We start from the raw sequence: 18,521 nt of genomic DNA on the forward strand, positions 1-18,521 counted from the left end.
TAAAACACATTCTTAGCGAAATAAAGCGATGCACGTAAGCACCGTTCCAAGAGGCATATCCAAGAAACGTGAACCGGTGCCGCGGTCCCGCAAGAAGGCTCATTGCATACCACCGATGAAGGGGATATTCCAACGGCGCTATCTCGCCGTTCCTCCCTTCCTGGCGAAATCCCCCCTCCACAGTAACCAAAAGCCCGGCCGTACCAGGAGAGGGGACCGAGACGAGAGCTGCCCTGTGGAGCGCACCGCCAGCGGCCATGGCAATCGAATCCAAGCTACCGTTCACGTCGCCAGGAGGCAGAAGAGCGTGCATTAGAAGAGGTGAAGCTGAGGCCAAGAGCAAGAAACCTCTCTGGCATTGTATCTCTGTGTTCTCGATGCCCACCGCGTGCGTGGGCCTCTGTGCCTGCCCGTGGCCCGCTGTGGTTTTACAGCGCCGTTTCGCTGATTATTCAACAGCGAGAGCGTGATCTCGCCGCCGTAGCCCTCGTGTGTATCATGTGGCACCCGAAATAAAACAGATCATGAAACAACATTACAGGCAGATACAATAGGAGCCACGCGGAGGAGGCGCCCTGCTCGCTGCCACCTTTCATGGCGGGCCAATTGTAGGCTCGCACCGGCGTGTGTTGGCGGGCCTGCTGCTCCGCCTGCTGCGGTACACACATTCAGCGAGAGACAAAGGCGAAGGTAGCGGCGCTGCGCAGGGTGCCTTTAGTTGCCGAAAACTTCGACAGAAGGTTCTACGAGCATGGTATGCTTAGTTACCGCCAGAGGCGCTGCTGTGATATTCTTGTAACAAGATACTCGGAGAACTTAGAACGGCTTTAGAAATGGTAGGCGCTTAGATGATAGCCTGTTCGTGCTCACTCAATTCATCGAAATATCTAAAGTGGAAAGTAGACCTTTGTTTTTGGTCTTCCTGGACATAAACGGGGCGTACGACAACGTAAACAGGGAACTCCTGTGCACATATTAAAAGAAGAAGGTATCGGTTAAGAGATAACAGAGTTCCTACAGGAATATACCGGGATAACAAAGTAGAAATTACGTGGGAAGGGATAAGAAGTACGGAAGCTGTGAAGGTATGCATAGAATTAAGACAAAGTTGTCCTCTATCACCGCTGCTGTTCATGCTTTAGATGATAAACCTGGAAAGGAGCATACAAAAAAGTAACCTAGGTTTTAACCTGTCATATAACTTAGGTGGAAAGGCGGTAGAGCAGCGCCTCCGCGTCTTGATGTATGCAGACGATATTGTGCTGCTAGCTGAGAGTCTGGAGGAATTGCCAACTCTAGTGAAGTATTGCGGAGACGAAGGGGACGCTCTAGGCCTCAGTTTTAGTGCGGTTAAGTCGGGTCTGATGCTTTTCAACGGCTCAACTGATCAGGGTCTTAAAACACAAGGCCATGAAATACCCAGAGTAGCAGATTATACATATCTTGGGGTATGGGTAAACGAAGGATTGACACACATTGGAAAACATGAGCAATCACTTAGTGCCAAAGGACAAAGAAATGCCGCGATATTGAAGCATATATAGGGCATTGTGGAGATACAACAGGTATGAGGTTTTGAGGGTTATTTGGAAAGGAATTATGGTGCCCGGGCTTACTTTCGGAAATGCGGTTTTGTGCCTCAAGTAAGGGTAACGGTCGACATTAGCAATAAATCAGAGAGCCGTCGGACGATAAGCACTAGGGGCCCACGGCAAAACCACAAATGAGGCGGTACAGGGAGATATGGGCTGGGCATCTTTCTAAGTACGGGAAGGTCAGAGTAAAATATTATGTAAGGAACGCCTGAGGAATTTGGACAGTAACAGATGGGCTGCAAAAGTATTTAAATACGTATACCTAAAAAGCGTTGACTCACAATGGAGGAAAAGAACTAGGAAACTAACCAGTAAGTATACTGGTCACAAGGACGAAGAAATATAGAGCGTTAATCAACAAGTGAAAAACACAGAAGGTAAAAATTAGATAAATTCGATGGAAAAGAAACAGAGTGTGGAATTATACCGAAAGTGGAAAAGGCAGATCAGGAAGGAAGCTTTCTTTGATAACTCAAGAGCCAGTGCCCTACTTTTTGAAGCTAGATCAGGGGCCTTAGAACACGCAGGTACAAAAAGAAATTTAACAATGAAGATGACGCATCTGCTGTATGTGGTAATTCCAGTGAAACAATTGACCATATTATGCTTGAACGTAATGGTATCCACCCGGAAGTCGATGCAGGTGCAGTCACTCTTCCTGAAGCTATGGGGTTTAGAGACACCAGTGGCCGGGTGAATAAACTTCCGGTGGAAGCTAGCAAAAAACGATTGCAAGATTGCTGGCTTAAAAGCAGAAAAGTAACATAATGTTAGTAATGTAGAAACAAAAATGCAATAATTAGAATGATGGTATAGTTAACCAATCTAAAACAATAATTAAGATATAGGGAGAAAAATGAGCATGATAGCTGCTGCTGCCACCCCGTTTCGAAGGGGACGCTAGCTCCTATATTCCATCCATCCGCCGTCTTGGTGGCCCTAACACCTGCAGTGACTCGAAAGTCGCCTCAGTTTCGTGATTTGTATCTCCACCCTGGATGCCCCGTCTGCAAGTGCCGAGATGCTGAAGCCGGTATCTACCATTTGCTCGGGGAGTTTCCAGCGCTGAAGCCGACGAGGATCTGGCACCTGGTGGCAGCTGGCCTCTCCCCCAATCCATGGTCATATGCTGCTTGGACGCAGGGACCGCATCATCGTTCATTCCTAGACTTCACTGTATCAGCCAACCTTTATAAGTTATTTGGCCATATATTTCATAACATTCCTTTTATACGCCAAGGCAATAAATTTAGTTGTGATTTAACTCTGATTAACCACAGCTGAATTGCAATAGCAACGGCGGAAGCTTCTTTTGCCTGCTACATTATTCCCTATCGCGTCCTATCAGTGTAAGGTGCTACATTATTGGGGACACTGAAGCTCATTTTTTAAGAGTATGACACGAGAGCGTAAGTTGTCAGTCTTTTTCTTCTTTATCTTTTGCTTTTCCTTCTTCTTCTTCTTCTTCTTCTTCTTATTCTTCTTCTTCTTCTTCTTCTTCTTCTTCTTCTTCTTCTTCTTCTTCTTCTTCTTCTTCTTCTTCTTCTTCTTCTTCTTCTTCTTCTTCTTCTTCTTCTTCTTCTCCTTCTTCTTCTTCTTCTTCTTCTTCTTCTTCTTCTTCTCCTCCTCCTCCTCCTCCTCGGCTAATCAAGGTCAAGCGCGGTCTCCGCCAGGAGAACGCGACGGCTCAAAATGTGGCAGAGTATTGCTGTAGCTATAAAACATCGCCAAGAAAAAAAAGAGTGGGGATATTGGGCACCCTTGTTGTACAGAGGAGTGGATGTGAACTGGGAGAAAAAAATCAATTATAATCAGCCATGCAGAACATTGATTATAAAAAAAAAATAAGTATCCCAGTAGAAACAAATAAACGAAGGTTTTCGTGATCAAAAAGCAAGAGCCAACAAATGAACAAGTGGGACACCCAATCAAATGGCTTTGCCAGGTCAGACTACAACAGTGCCATCTGCTCCTAATCGTTAATACAGTACTGTAAAACAGTTAGCTACATGTAGATTACATTGTATCGACAGGCCCCTCGATCCACATGTCTGATGAGTTGCAATGCAAAGCAGCCACTGCGAACTGCAGCTGATTAGAGAGGACATTAGCGAAAATGTTATAACACTCGAAGACGTAATAGGTATGTAGCTGTCTACATATCGAAAGTTATTGTTATTATCAGTTTTTGGTGATTAAACAATGATATTTAAGTGTCCACGAAATGAATCCGACACTAATACTGGTCTGAAAAATTTCCAGTAGGTAAGGGGATAAAACATATTAAAATTTCTTCTATGGGATTTTTCTGACAGACCATCAGGTCCCGAGGTAGTGGAAAGCGGCAAAGAGTCTCTTGCATTTTCCAGTTATAAGGTTAATCGAGAGCTTGTCGCCTTTGACGTATCCTCAGAAAGCGGCTTAATCATAGACAAGAGACGCTCTACATAAACATCATCATATATGCTTGCTGTCTCAGAAAGATAGGCAGGTGTAATGATTTCCAAACGCCGTCGTATTTCCCCGTGAATTAGCAAAGCCACGCCGCAACAGAATTCAAAAACTCGCTTGGCAGCCGCCTGGCGACGCTGATCGCGATATCTGTAAACTATAGCTTCTCAGACTGTAAAGCGCGATTGCTTCGGCATCACACACGGGTCTCCCGAATGCGTTATGCATCCAACTTTAATCCACACCAGCTTACCGCGAGAGTCTCCCTGTCTAGCGTAGAGATACGGGAGGGCACTGAGGTCGATAAATAAGTACAAATGCTACAGAAATAAAAATCACATTAGATAAGATGAAAATTTAAAAACTAAAGATAAAAACAAAAAGTAACCATAAATAAAAAGAAGTCAAGAAGCGTCTATCGCAACAATAGTCGCGACAACGCTGACGGTTTTGCACTTGTCCTGTGCAGGTTCTACAGTGCTCTCATTTTTTTTTTCCGCTGCGCTAAGCTACAGTTCTTTGCGAAACAGTTGATTCTGCCTTAAAAGAAATGTGAAGAAGAAGAAAAAGAAGGCCGCCGTTAAGGCGGAGTGCTCGAAGTCCCACGGAGGACTCAAGCGGAGTCCGAGATTCCTGCAAAAAGCGCTAATATTGTTGACGTAATCGCCTGTGGAAATTTCCTTGGATAGGCCACTACACCTTGGCCAATCCCCCCATGTGGTTATATACTATGTTTCAAGAGACCAATATGAAAAAGAAGAAGAAGCGCCGTCCCCTGTAACTCGTGATTGAGATTTAGTTTGTGGGCCCCGCTTCTTTTCTCCTTCGGTGCGAGTGCAAGAGGATATGTGTTGCCTCAAATTTGTCAATATTTACATATCTACATCCCAGTTACGGACAGATACCCTTCCTATCGGTAATCCAAATTTGCGAACTTCGAAAACTTTGCTCAGTATTTTTTCTTTTTTTGCTCTCTTTCAATTCTGTGATCGTAAACCCTAGGTTTATTTTGTTTAGTCGATATTTCATTTATTGCACTAATTCATCATCAGCAATGCATTTGGCAGTCCACGCTTTAACCCTAGCCTATCCCCCTTCGTGGCTATGTGTCATTTATCAAGGTAGAAGAAGAACAAGATTTTTTTTTTAATCAAGGAAGAAGAAAAAGCCAGGATTCCTGCTCGAACCCGGTTCCTGATCGTGGGTTGCCTGACCTGCGCTGGGAGCAAATTGAATGAGAGCACGTCTTGGGAAACTGCAACAGTTTGCGTGCAGTTCCGGACCAGCTGCGACAGAAGACCAGGGACTACATCGCCATCAATGTCTGATTTATACAGGTAAAAAACTGTTATACGGGCGGTCCGTCAGTTCTCTGAGCGAGATAGGGGCAGCAGCTTATCTCAGTAATTATACTTTCGCCTTTCATGGTCATCAGCGATCCTTCGCTTCGGCCACCTACACGCAGCTTGGCGCGCATGCCTAGGTACCTGACTTAGACGCTATTGTGGGGTGAAGGCATTACGCCATCACACCTTCCTTAATTGCCACAGCGGAGAAGTTAACGCGGACGCGTCACCCAGGTCGTCGCTATCTCGCAGATCGCGTAGCTGCGGAGACTTGTTCGGTGGGTTCAGGCTCGCTGTGACCGTGTAGCGCAGATGTTCTATTCTGCGTCGAACTGCCTCCTTCCGTTGCAGCAGGGTGGCAATTGCTCTGTATATCCTCGGCCGCTGACATTTCGGATGTGCCGCCTAATCTGCACATGCGCTTATAACGCCGCAGCCGGCGTGCGGTGTAAGAAGGCCGAATATACACTTACAAGACATCGCCAGCCCGGCTTGTAAAAGGGCATAATTTTTTAGTTTTGAAAGCTCAAAATAAAACATGCATAAAAAATGACAGGTTTTTTTCTAAATATCACATTGTTGTGAACGCACTTCGCGCATTTTCGGAACAAAGATTCGGATATAAGGCATTTTTCGGTTTAAATACATTATATATATATATATATATATATATATATATATATATAAATATGACGAATAGTATGGCTTCATTATGAAGGTGACCTCCGGTTTTCACATGGCAGTAATTGAAGTAACGTAATAAAATTACTGTAATTTAACTACTTTTTTCGATAATTTGTAAAGTAATGAATTCTTTCTCGGGTTTGTAATTTAGTGATGCAATGAGTTACTTTTTGGTAGTTTTTTCGAAGCACAAGTAATTAATTACTTTCGAAACTACTTTTACTAACGTGCGCCATTACTCCTTCAATAGGCAACTGGGTAGAGTGCCGCGAAAGCAGGAGTGACGTGCGGCAAGCCGAAGCCAGCGCAACGGGTTGGCAAAAGGAGACAGAATTGAGCAAAACAGTGCGCCTGAGACCTCGTGTGTAATGATGACAACCATTTTCCAAGCAGCAGAATACAAGGCGTGGAGGGAATGCCGAAGGGATAGATTGTGCAAAAAGGCTAGAGTTTTAAACTGGAGCGTGGTGGAGTGGCACTCCCTATTGCGTCGGCTAGGGCACAGTGCATGGCTTCCGAGATCACTCCCGTTCGCAGGCCATGCAAAAGTGGTGCCTGGTTACACTCATCACCACGGGACGGGGGAGCATTGGGGTGGGGGGAGATAGGCGGAAGGGTTCATGGCGTGAGCTACCGTGGCTTGAGCATTACTGAGCAGTGAGCACAAGGTGACGACGTCGATTCTTGGGACTGCGGATGCAATAAATAAGCTATCCTCTTCGGGCCCTTCAAATGACGGAGACAGCTCCAGCCAGCAAGACGCTGGGTTCGCCGGTCATTTCACGACCGTTCGACCATGCTTCTGGTCTTTTTTTTTTTGCATGTGTTGCAGGAAAGAGATAAAGAATAGCTCTCTGGGACAGAATTAGTTGGGAAGACGAAAGAATGTGCGTTTCGCGTCTGGAGAACAAGTTCTGTTTACTAGCTTTTCTTAGTTTTTGCATGATGGAAACAAGAAGGTAATTAAAATTAATAGAATTACCCAGTAGAAGTAATTGTAACGTAATTTATTTATGTTCCTGCGATTTTCAGCAAAGGAATTAGTAATGAAATTTAATTTAATTCCTCTTCAAAAGTAATTTTGTCATCTATGGTTTTAACCGTAATAACTTTTTTCGTTTTCTTCCGAACACGAACTCCCTAACGTTTCATATACGTCGTCGCGTTGTATTAAGTGTAAATACTGTAGTTTCGCTGCGGTATGTGATGCTTCTAATGAATACTTCTCTGTCTTAATCAGGGTAGATGATTGTGCAAGCTGGTTATTCGCGATGAAGACTCTAGCACTCGAAAACATGGCCGATACGATGGAGAAACCCCATATAGCGCATGAAATGTCTTCTTCGTGTTGTTCGTGTATTCGAACGCTACAGTCTTCGCTTTTGCTGTGTCTCACCATAAACGAAAATATTATAAACATTCCCACCTCCTTGATTGCCCTGTGTAGTCGGGTAAATGTTTGGGTTGTTGTCAAGTGTAGTTACTTAATGGGACGAATGCTTTCTCGTGCAATTGCAAGAGGCCAAATGGGTCCCGGTGGTGGGGACGTTAAAGGACTCAGACGGGTCAAAAACAATGAACCATGCATATACCTAACTACATTTTACATACATATACCTAACTACAGGCCGCTCAACGATGGCACTCGCAGTGCTGGCTTGCGGGCTTCGCACGTATTCCTGTCCTTCCAGTCTGACATTGGCAAGGACGCGCAGGGTGAGGCAATCAACCGCAGGGTGGTATTTAAAAGGCTAAACACAAAGGACATGCGCCTAAGAATTTCCTGACTCGCCAGTCAGTAGACAAAAGTCCTGCTGAATGGATTATACAAAGCCAACTCCCGGGGAGAGTAAAAAAATATTCTTCAGGATAGTTGTGGGAGGGGCGAGTACTCTGTCTAGCGCTCATGCACTAGACCCGATAACAGACGTAACAGCGGCCGATGCATGTGTGGATGTTAGCGCGTCTCAGCTGCTGTCTTAAATGCCTGCTAGTGTCAAACGTACAACTATAAATTCCTTGTACATTGTCCATGTCTGAGAATACGTCACGCTCGTGGAGACGGTAAGAGAATGCAAACCTGTGAAACTGGAAGCCAGAAGGAAAAGCACAAGGTGCCCCAGTATTGGGATTTTAAACCGCCAAATGCGTAAGCGGCCAGAGTTGCAACAGCTCCTAAAGAAGCGACGGAGGCAGGTAAATAAATAAATAAAAAAAGAGACAAGCAGGCTGACGTGCAACCCAGCGCCTCTTGTATATTCAGCCTCGATCAGATCGGCCGCGAAATGTGAACTGCGCCCTTTTACGTCGTTCTCTCTCACCAACCCGCTGGTTACCTTTTAAAGTAACCAAGGCTCAGGCTATTGAGGAGGCTCTAATTGCCCTTCAAGCGGGTTCACCTCACTGAGCCACGTTGAAGAAGTAGGGCCTGAAGCGCTTCGCTCAGGTGAATAAAGCGTGTTGAATAGCTCCCAGCCGGAGTAACGTAACACGCGTTAATTACCAGCGGAGCGTGCAGGAAGAAGCCGGTCTTATCGGAGTGCTTGTTTATGAGATGACCGTGCTGTTGACTCCAAATAGTAATTTGATGTGACAACTATACATAAATGAGGAGGTGTTTGGCATGTCAGTAAGTGAACTGAAGTATTTTAAAAGGGAATTCACGCCCTAGATAAAATCATTTGTTGACGGACTTAGCGACATCCAACTCGGCAATCACCGGGATAAGAATGGCCGTCGATATTGGTTGCTTTTCAATTAAATTTGAAAGAATACGCTTATTTTTAATGAAAACGTCCAAAAAGGCACAAAGTCTCACGATTGTCGTGAATATTCGCCAATAGACTACGAGCACGTAACGGCCATGTGCAAAATAAATCGCCCCTAGCGGGGAAAACATTTTTCCGTAGGATTCTTTGAGTGCTTTTCAGGGCTAACGCAATACGACTTCGAGAAGAAAAATTAAAGTTAGATACAGTTTTCGGGCTGGTACATTCACCAAGCCCCCTTCACCTCAACGTATTTCTGTCCAGCTGCAGACACTTCATGACTCGAGCAGACCTCGTCTGTCGAAGATTCATAAAAAAAAAAAAGAATCTTTAAGATGCTTGAAGCCGCGCTCATGTGGAACACTTCCGCGGCTTCGTAAGACTGAAGGCTTCGTGATGAAAGTTATTTGGGCACGCCCCTGAGAAGAAACTATCTTCTGTTGATGTACCACTTCGCATGTTTTTATTTCATCTGACGCTGATTGTATAAAATGAGGCCCGAACGCAGGATGACGCATTGTCTTAAACGTAGTGCTCGGCTCGACTGGTCAGGAATTTGGACAGTTGGCCACAAACCGACTGAGTTATGCGAAAATGGCCTGTTGCAGCAGAACAGAGTGTGTGCGTGTTTACAAGCCGGCATCCCGTTCGGAGAGGTGTTTTGGTCGCGCGCACTGCATCGAGCCCCGGTAAGGGACTTTCATCGGCTCCGAACAGCTTGCCAGTCCAAGGAGTGATGTAACATCAATCGACTAGCCGCTTTGTGGGAGGACCGGCGAGAGTGTGAAGACACCGCCTTATCGTGGGCGGGTTTTCGTCAACGGATGTGATTGGTTGATTACAATACAGCCAAATTTTCCCTCGCTATCTGGAAGCCTTAAAATGAATCTCTGAAAAGCGTTCAGACATCTTGATTCTCATCTTGATCCTCGATCTGGATCCCGACTAGTATTTATGTAAATAAACTCTGTCTATCTCGTGTAACTTTGGTGAACCGGCTGCATCTTATTCTGCACTTTGTAGGGGAACCGAGAAACTTCGGAAACCATCACAATACGAACCATCAACATCTTAACTCGCGTTGCTTTGCGCCGACTTTCGAGCGTCACTCGTAATTCTCGTAAGCGTGCCAAAAAGATTTCTCGAGGGCGACTACACAAGGCTCCTTCTGTGTTTCTTTATTTCCTCTCCAGTGTTGGAGTGCGATGCCGTGTTTCTCGCCCCGATTCGCAGATCATGCTCTTCGAGTGGGACCTGCCGTAGGCTCCGGACACCGAGAGCGATGGACTCGGATATCTTGGCCGGGTCCCTCTCCAAGGACGCCACGCACCCGCTCGCAGATGGCGAATTTGGCGTCTTCGAAGACCCGAAGTCGTCCAAGCACTGCATCGAGCCAGGTAAGGACTTTCATCGGCAGAGAGCCGGCCGGTAGCACCCTGGTTCACAGTGGGTCGAACATTTGCCAGGCTGTCCTTGATGCTCAAAGGAGTGTAAAGTTTTGGATAGGAATCTTTTCACATTCAATGCACCCATGCAATTGCGTACACGGCACTGTGATAAACTTTTGTGGGCTTTTTTTTTTTATTCAACACAGTTTTTTTTTAAGCTCTGTAAGAGATGTATTCCTGTTCATGTACAAGTTACGGTGTTTCATATCAGGTTTGTTGCTGGCAGCGTGAACTAAATTTCTCAAAATTGTCAGCCTGAGCAACTGTTGTCTGATTTCATGCTTCTGAATTGCGTCCGTATTGAGAACATTTGTCAGGATTGAACGCTGCCCGTGGACTCGGTCTTGGCGCATCACTACGAGGTGAAACATTTTACAATGGCATTGTCTGCATGGCCATGGCTGTGTAAAATGTGTCACAGTGTAAGCAAAGTTTGAATGACAATTGCCACAAACACATCACCAAGCTACGTTCAGTAATGTGTCGTTGTCTTTTCGACGCAAGCATAATTTCTTTTTCTTGGATATTTTCGTTATAGTATCGTACCCGACGGGAATGTAAACCCACAAACCTTTTTGAGCTTTTAAACAGTGATTCACGTGCGGCTTGGTAAAGGGAAAGCAATGGCCGCGATTTAAAAAAACTGGGACTGTTGCGCATAGCACGGCGTTTTATTTGATCCCAAAGACAAGGTATATATTAAGGAAGGACCCTAGGAATTGAGACCTCAGTATGATAACGTAATGGTAAAATAAAATACCTGCTGGACCGTCATTTCGCAGAAGAATGCGTCCGATGCAAAATTGTGGGCCTTCTACGCACATTGAAAGTGCGCGACCGTTAAGATCAGTCTGCTTGGTGTATTCCTTTTTTCGTAACGAGTGCGTGCATGCGTAGCACATGCGCAATTCGTGTAAGGGAGATAATGGAGCGTGTCCTCCCCCTGCGGTCCCAGATTGCAGCACCAACAGCAGCTGCAGGAGCCCATCGACGACCACCAGGAAGTCATGTACTCCAACCGTATTCTGCACCTTCGGTTGCTGTCGAAGTGCCAACCAAGACTGGCCTTCCCGTTAACGCTGTGTCTGCTACCCGCGGTAGAGGAGGCACTGGTGGATGGTTCACCGCTTCCTGCCTTGGTGCTGCATACTGGTGGTCTGGTGCGGAACTGCCTACCGTCCACTCCAAAGCGCGGTCGAGCTCGAGGCTTAGAGCCGACCAACAGGGAGAGCGGGGACCCCACCTGCTGCGACTCCCGCGGGATCATGCAGCCAATTCTACATGAGCGGCCGCGCCTGTATTTTTAGTATCTCGGAAGAAGGCAGCGGGGGAGCCCCTGCTGCGACCTCCGGCCGCCGCAGGATCATGCAGCCAATTCCACATAGGCGGATGAGCCCGCACCTTCAGGATCTCGGAAAACATCTCATCCTGTACGAAACGTTTCCATAAGAAGGCCTCCATTGCGAACATTGAGTTTGCATTCAGTTCATTACTTTTGCACTTAATGTGAATAAACGTAATTCTATTCCACGATCTCAGTTGGTAATGTTTTTATAAAGATTTTCCTTTATTGGTTAGTTGCTTAAATGGCTCTAGTGCCTCGTTCAAAGCGCCTACTCTGATATCGTGCCTTACCATTTTTTTGTCCTATATTTTGTCCAAATATGTCAAGACGATGAGAGTTTTAGAAATAACTGCATTATTGAGGCTCTCTGTCTTGCTTACCGCAGCGCGTACTGCGGACGCGGCTTTTTGTATGGGCGCTTTCAAGCCTTCACTAAAATTCCTATATGGTAGCATTATTTTTTTTATTATTCTCTAATAATTGCATTCTTTTAATCCTGTGCATGTTAGTAGTAATTCAGTCCGTGTTTGCTGCGCATTTATGAATTGCAGAGCTTTGAAATATCTCAAGCGCATGGCGTCCAACGAGGGCTGTAAAGTCGTTCTAGCTCTCGGGATCCTTAATGAAGACATCCCAAAAGACTATCACCTACGCCTAATGCCAGCTGTGTTGTTTGCGTATCTACAGGCTGATGTTCGGAAAACTAGCGTAATATGACACATATAAATACAATAAGACTTTTCGTCAGGGCTACCCGTTATATAGCACGTGAATTGTGGGCTCTTTCCGCTTCCATTATTCCGTTTTTTTTTTCTTTGTTTTTTTTTCAACTTTGGGACATTTAGCTGAAAACGCTCACTGGCTAGAAAAAAATCTGTATCCGTACTAGTCGTCACATATCACGTCTTTACTATCACGATTTTTAAAACTAGAGCTGCGCAACCGCATGCTGTAAACATTTGAGGAGGAGGCGGCACAAATTCCCCCACTTAAGCGTATTACGCGCGAGCATCAACTGAACCTGTCTGCGCTTTCCCTTTGGGATCGTCGTGCGCCCACGTGCACTTTCCACCTGACTTAACAAAGTTCGCTTAATTTCTTCCTCTATTATCTCACACGTACTTTTAGCATAAGCAGCCGCAATGTACCGAAATGTACGAAAGATACTCATCAAAGATCTGAACATCCGCTTTAACCATGCTGTATGAACGTAACCTAGGAACGGCTTCTGCCACCTTGCATGTATAAATAACCGGTTGTTTTGATATGAAAGATCGCCCATCATAGGTATAGATATGCGGTTTAGTCGTGCCGTCCCAACCTGCCTGTGCGGTTTAGGGACCGCGTGCCTATGTCTGCATTGACAGGCCCTGGACGGCGGGATCCCTATCTCATCAGTCCTTGATTCAAAGGTGGTGTCAGTGTTGGGAGCGCCTGCTTTCTAGGCCATGTAATGTCTTCTCATGAAATCACACAATCCGACTACCAATGAATGCACGGCCCTGTCATGTGCCAACTTCAATCTGCCAGTTCCATGCCGCTGATTTTTAGCCCGCAATGCCGCGGCAGAGCCGACACGAATTTTCTGGTAAACGGGGCCTAACGTTATTGCGTTGAAATTCTCGAGCAACCGTTTTTCATGAAGCTTAACAGTCCCACAAACTGAGGAGCATGAATCAGGTGAACTATTTATGAGGAGCGCGAGTGCCTAATGTCGGTGAAAATTGTCTTGTGTCCTCAGCGTCGGCTGTTCGCAGCCTGGCATCCTCGACGTACCCGAACGTCCTTGATCATAGGTGAGTTGACAAGCCTGAGTTCGTTTCTCTTTCGCTCATGTCGTCAGACGTAAAATTGGTCGCCGGATTCTGTGATGTCAGGAAACCGGATTCTATGATCGAGTTGGAGGGAACTGGTAAATCGAACAGCTGCTTCCACAGAAAATGGTGATGAAAGGATCGAGAAAAAAACGAGATAATTTCACTTCCCGTTTTAAATCTCACATCCTAAATAATTCGCGAGAAGGCCTTAGGCAGGCGGCAGCATGCTGGCGCCAGGTTCTTATAATTGCACTCATATCACGAAACCTTCGCATGAAAAAATCTTCCACGACTACTGGAGATACCGTGATGCATTAGTCACATGATCGGAAACTTCCACAGCAGAATAAATGATTCAGAAGCCAGCATCGCTGCCTGCATTATTTGTTTGTATAGAAGCTAATTTATAATCACATAGAATTCGGAGCAGAAATTACGCAGGCACATATACGCCGGATGAATTTGATTCATGATCTGCGGAATTTTTGACATCATGTACTTTTAGAAACAGGTAGATTTGCTCCCAATATTGCATCCGACTTTCGCCCGACGTGGTCACCACGCCTATCGTGCCATCGCCCTCCTTGTGTGTGATCACTCGCCCGTCGTTTCGTATGCGTCGACGATGGCCCTGTGTTTAGTTGCTACGGCGATTGCGGACGCCGCATGGCTTTCGTCCTGTGAACAAATATTGGTTGGACGCTTTGTGTAGTGCTCTGATGAAAGGTATATATTTCGTGAAATTAAGAAAACAGGCCATTCCATCTGTTGCATTACTGGATAAAATGCATATTCAACATCGATATAGACATTTGGAGACATGTTCGGAATACGTGTAGGCTGTTGTCTTCCAAAAAGCGGGGCATGGCCAGGTTCTAATCGTCATCCGTTTGCCACAAATTCAAGTCTTTCTTCCTTGTGGCACTAAGTCCAAGCTCTTGCAATCGTCTAATCCTCGAGGTGTGAATATGTGCGACGTCCAAAAAGATAACTCCTTTTCTGCACTATTTTATTGATAGTCAGCATATCCAACATACCAATCAGGCCTGTAGTTGACCTTGGGTCAAGCGGGGTGTAACATTCATTTCAGGCAATCTTTCTCGTAGACAAGGTAGACGCTTGGGCGTATTGGTTAGACATGATCGCTGCAGCACATGCGACGCAAACGAGAGGAGAATCGTCCTGTGTGCGGTGTGTCTCCTCCCGTCCTCGTTGTATGCACTGCACCCATAACCTATCTTGGAATATGATCGCTTGCGAGTGTACGCAAATGTGATATATCAGATAAGTGATGCACTAATAACAGGTTCACTAATTAAGCGAACACCAAAGTACGCGAATAGTCTGCAAGGGGAGTCCACAGATCGCTGCTATAATGTTGCCACGTCACACCCTTTTAGGTGTAGTTTGAGTGCCCTCAAACTTTAATTTGACCATCTAATTTCATTGATGTGAATGGTTTCGACTTGTTTTTTTTTCGTCTCTAAGAAATCACGGTCGCTGAGTTATAGAGGTTCACCTTAGAGGCGCCATGCATCAGTTCAATTTTTCAGAGGTTTAACTAAACCACGTCTATATCTTTTGTAAAAACGTTTCTATAAGGAGGATTTTCATCTCGGAGATCTGAAGCGTCACAGTTTGTTTCTCGTAGGCGTGTTACTCAAAAGGCAGGTAACTTCAATTCTTTTTCCGGCTTTCGGTGGCGCGCCAGTACGTCTCACGCACCTTCATCCTTGGACCCTGTCACACGCCGCGCCACGAGCTTAGCGTAGACAGCGTTCTACGCAAGCGTTAGAAGAAATCGGTGACGTCTTGACCGAGTGCCAAATCTACGGCGTTGTCGACTTGCAAAACCCTTCTTCTGCAAGCTACAGCGATGGAAGCCAACGAGCTCCTAAGCCATCAGGGCCAGGCAAGTGAGGCGGAGTTGCCCCAGGCTGCACCCCCGCAAGAATCATGTCCTGAGGCAAACGTGAAGCGGAATTTTCGAGAGGCAGAACATCCGAGGTCCCCCGTCATCTCGACGACGAAGGCGATCACACCATCAGCTGCCGTTCGAGAGGAAATCGCCACTCGTCACGGGGAATGCACAGCGAGTGGACATGGAATTCGCCCACGGGGTTTCTAACGATGTCACCAGAAAGCAATGACGCGCTCTTTCGCAAAGGTCTTCGAGGCTGTTATTTCAATAAATTCCTCCGACTGTCCTCCTGCGCGTTTTCGAGGCCCACCATGTGCGTCGGCCCTTATCCCCGTCGGTGGTGTACTGTTGTCCGAAAGCATCGGTTTTCTAATGCCTCAGCTCCTTAGACCTTGGCCCAACCGTAGCCTGTGTGACTACCCTGCTGCTTTGAAAAAAACGCGGGACACAAATAACGGATGCACGCGCGTGATGTTTGCTTCGTGCTCCCGCAGTTCTTGGCGGGGGCAGTGCAGGCTTGCACCATCACGTGCTGTGTGGCCAGTCTGCTTAGCTGCATTTTGCAGTGGTAGACAACTACGAGAGCAAGGGCGCTATGCCCACTGTCCGGAGTTCGAATAACTGTGACAGAAGGTTTGACCATGGTCGGACTCGGGCGGTGGCGGCGGCACGCGCGTGTGTCAGCCGCTCAATTCCGACCATGGTCCCACGAACACGGTACGGGGAAATGCTGTCAAAGACTCAGCTGTGATGTTCTTAATGGTTGCCTTCGTTCGAGAAGAATTTGGGAGTTCGCTACAGTTTGATCTTGCCTGCTTTCTTTTCTTCCCCTGTGTGAGTTTTTTTTCTCGTAAGGGGTTTCATGTGATGCTTAACTGGGAAAGGCTTTCACACTAAAGTCTCTTTGCAGGTGTCCATATCGATCAAGTTATTAATCTTGAAGAGCATCGCTGTAGGCCTGTTGGTGGGAATTCGTAAAATTAAAATAGTGCAAACGGCAGGTATTTTCTCCTTGCATCGGTCCTGTTTTTACCGCGGATTTAATTTAACGATCCTCTTCATCGGAGTTGCATTCGCGAGATTCATTTGGGGCGCCAGCAACATTTCGCTGTGCTCAGATTCATCCTGCATGGCAGAACCACTAAAACATGGGCAGTTGCAACATGAAACGGTTCGGCGAACGGTGCAGGTTACACATGGGGCACCGCGTCGCTATCATCGTCCTCTGACGATGATAGCGACACAGTAACGTGCTGAAGTCTTTTGGCTTAGTGCTAAACGGGAACAGTGCAGGTTAAAGAGATATCATGTAACTGCCGACCGAGGTATGAAACCAGCGTCCGACAGCCTCCTATGCCGAGATGCCGAGATAATTAAGTATGTGGCATTGTAGCTACACTGCAGGCATCAGGTATTACAGGTTATTCGAAATAGAATAATAATGCCAGCGCTTATTTGCGCCCACAGGCTTAGGTACTATCGGGATTCCTAATAAAAAAGACAGTGATGTAAACATTAGCACTAGGTGCCCACGTTGAAGCAAAAAAAGGACGAAGGGCGAAGGCATCTCCAATATTCCTTCATTAAGCCAGTCCTGTGCTAGGGTCATCGACTTAACCCATGCGAACACCATAACCTAGTCCATCCACCTAACTTTCTGCCCCCCGCCCCCTGCAACGATTTCATTCCCTTAGTAGTATCCAATTTTGGTACCCTTGTTGAGTGCTCTTTCATGCTGTGACATGAGGTACATAAGTACAAGGCGGATTTTTGTCAGGGGTTCATATAAATCGCGTAAAAATTGTACTCTTCCCACCGCCATTATTCTGTTATTTTAACATTGACGTGAAGGGCTGCGATTTGGGTCCGGGGAGTGCCCAAGACGCTTATTTGCACATGCATTCATGCAAAGTTTTCCTTGTTAACCCATGGCTGGGCAGGAACAACCAAAGAGAGCATTTTGGATGGCTAGTTGGTGCACCAAGATTTTTCTTTCAAATCGTATTTTTCTTTCCTCTTAACTCCCATCTCGACGACGTATACCCTTTCCAATTGAACGCTGTTCGCGTCCGGAAGGACGCGATTTGTTTCGGGACGTGTCGCAAACAATACTCAAGAAAACAATATTTTCTACATTCGCAAGTGTATGATGCATTGTGATTACAGGTACTGGTTACGAACCCTGTGACAAGCTTTCCTAAGTAGACTCCACATGCCCTGCCAAATCCTCGTGTTGGATCTCAATGCTGAACCTGTTATTCCCGCCACAATTCGTTTTAGCCCCATGAAGCTTCAGCTAAAGGACATTTCACTAAACAGTGACTCCCCAAAGGACTGATTTGCGCTCTTGATGCCGTGTCTATCCTTGCTTAATTTTTGTTATGATGTTTTTTTTCTCGAGGTTCTGCAGCGACACTATTAGCTTGAGGCTTTGTAAGCAGTCTCCTTACTGTAAATAAACGCACTCAAAGTTTTGGGTCGAAACGTGACGTCACACGTTCAGCCTCCGCAAGCAATACTATTGTGACATTCACTGCCCTAAACAAACGTTTCAGTCTAGCTTATTTGAAAAGGCTGGCGTGCAAGTAACAATTGGCTCCGCACAAGACTTCACTCATCTCGTCATCAGTACCGCGACTTTTAAAACGAGCGCGGTAGCAGCCGATGTCGCCAAAATCGGCCGAAGGAGGAGCGCGTAAATTCTGCATACAAGTATGACTGGAAAGAGTCAACTGCTCGAGTACGCGACTTCCAACTCATGTAATAGCAATCGCTTAATTTCTTTATTAGGGAGTTTTAAAATAGAGGGACCCTAGGGTTAGGGCCCCCAAGGAAATAGCGTGCGGCGGCGCAACGTGCTAGCCGTGCGGCGAGAGTTACAATAGGTGTTTTCCCGACGCAGCGGAGCGCGGCTTTTTGGCTTGCGTTCGAGAATTGCAGCACCACGGTGTAAACCAAGGAAAAGCCATTAAATCTATAAAAGCTAACAAAGCTATTCCATTCATCAAAAAACCCTATTATTGCACAAAACTTTATTAAAACTACCAGTTCGTCAGACAACACGTTAGACTTTCGTCAGACAAGACGCAATCGGCCTATTGTATATCCAGGCCGAGACCAGGAAACCTCATTTGTTGAACCTTCCG

This window comes from Amblyomma maculatum, chromosome 7, assembly GCF_055883805.1.
Source record: "Amblyomma maculatum isolate TAMU_Amacu chromosome 7, ASM5588380v1, whole genome shotgun sequence".
NCBI classification, from domain to species: Eukaryota; Metazoa; Arthropoda; class Arachnida; order Ixodida; family Ixodidae; genus Amblyomma; species Amblyomma maculatum.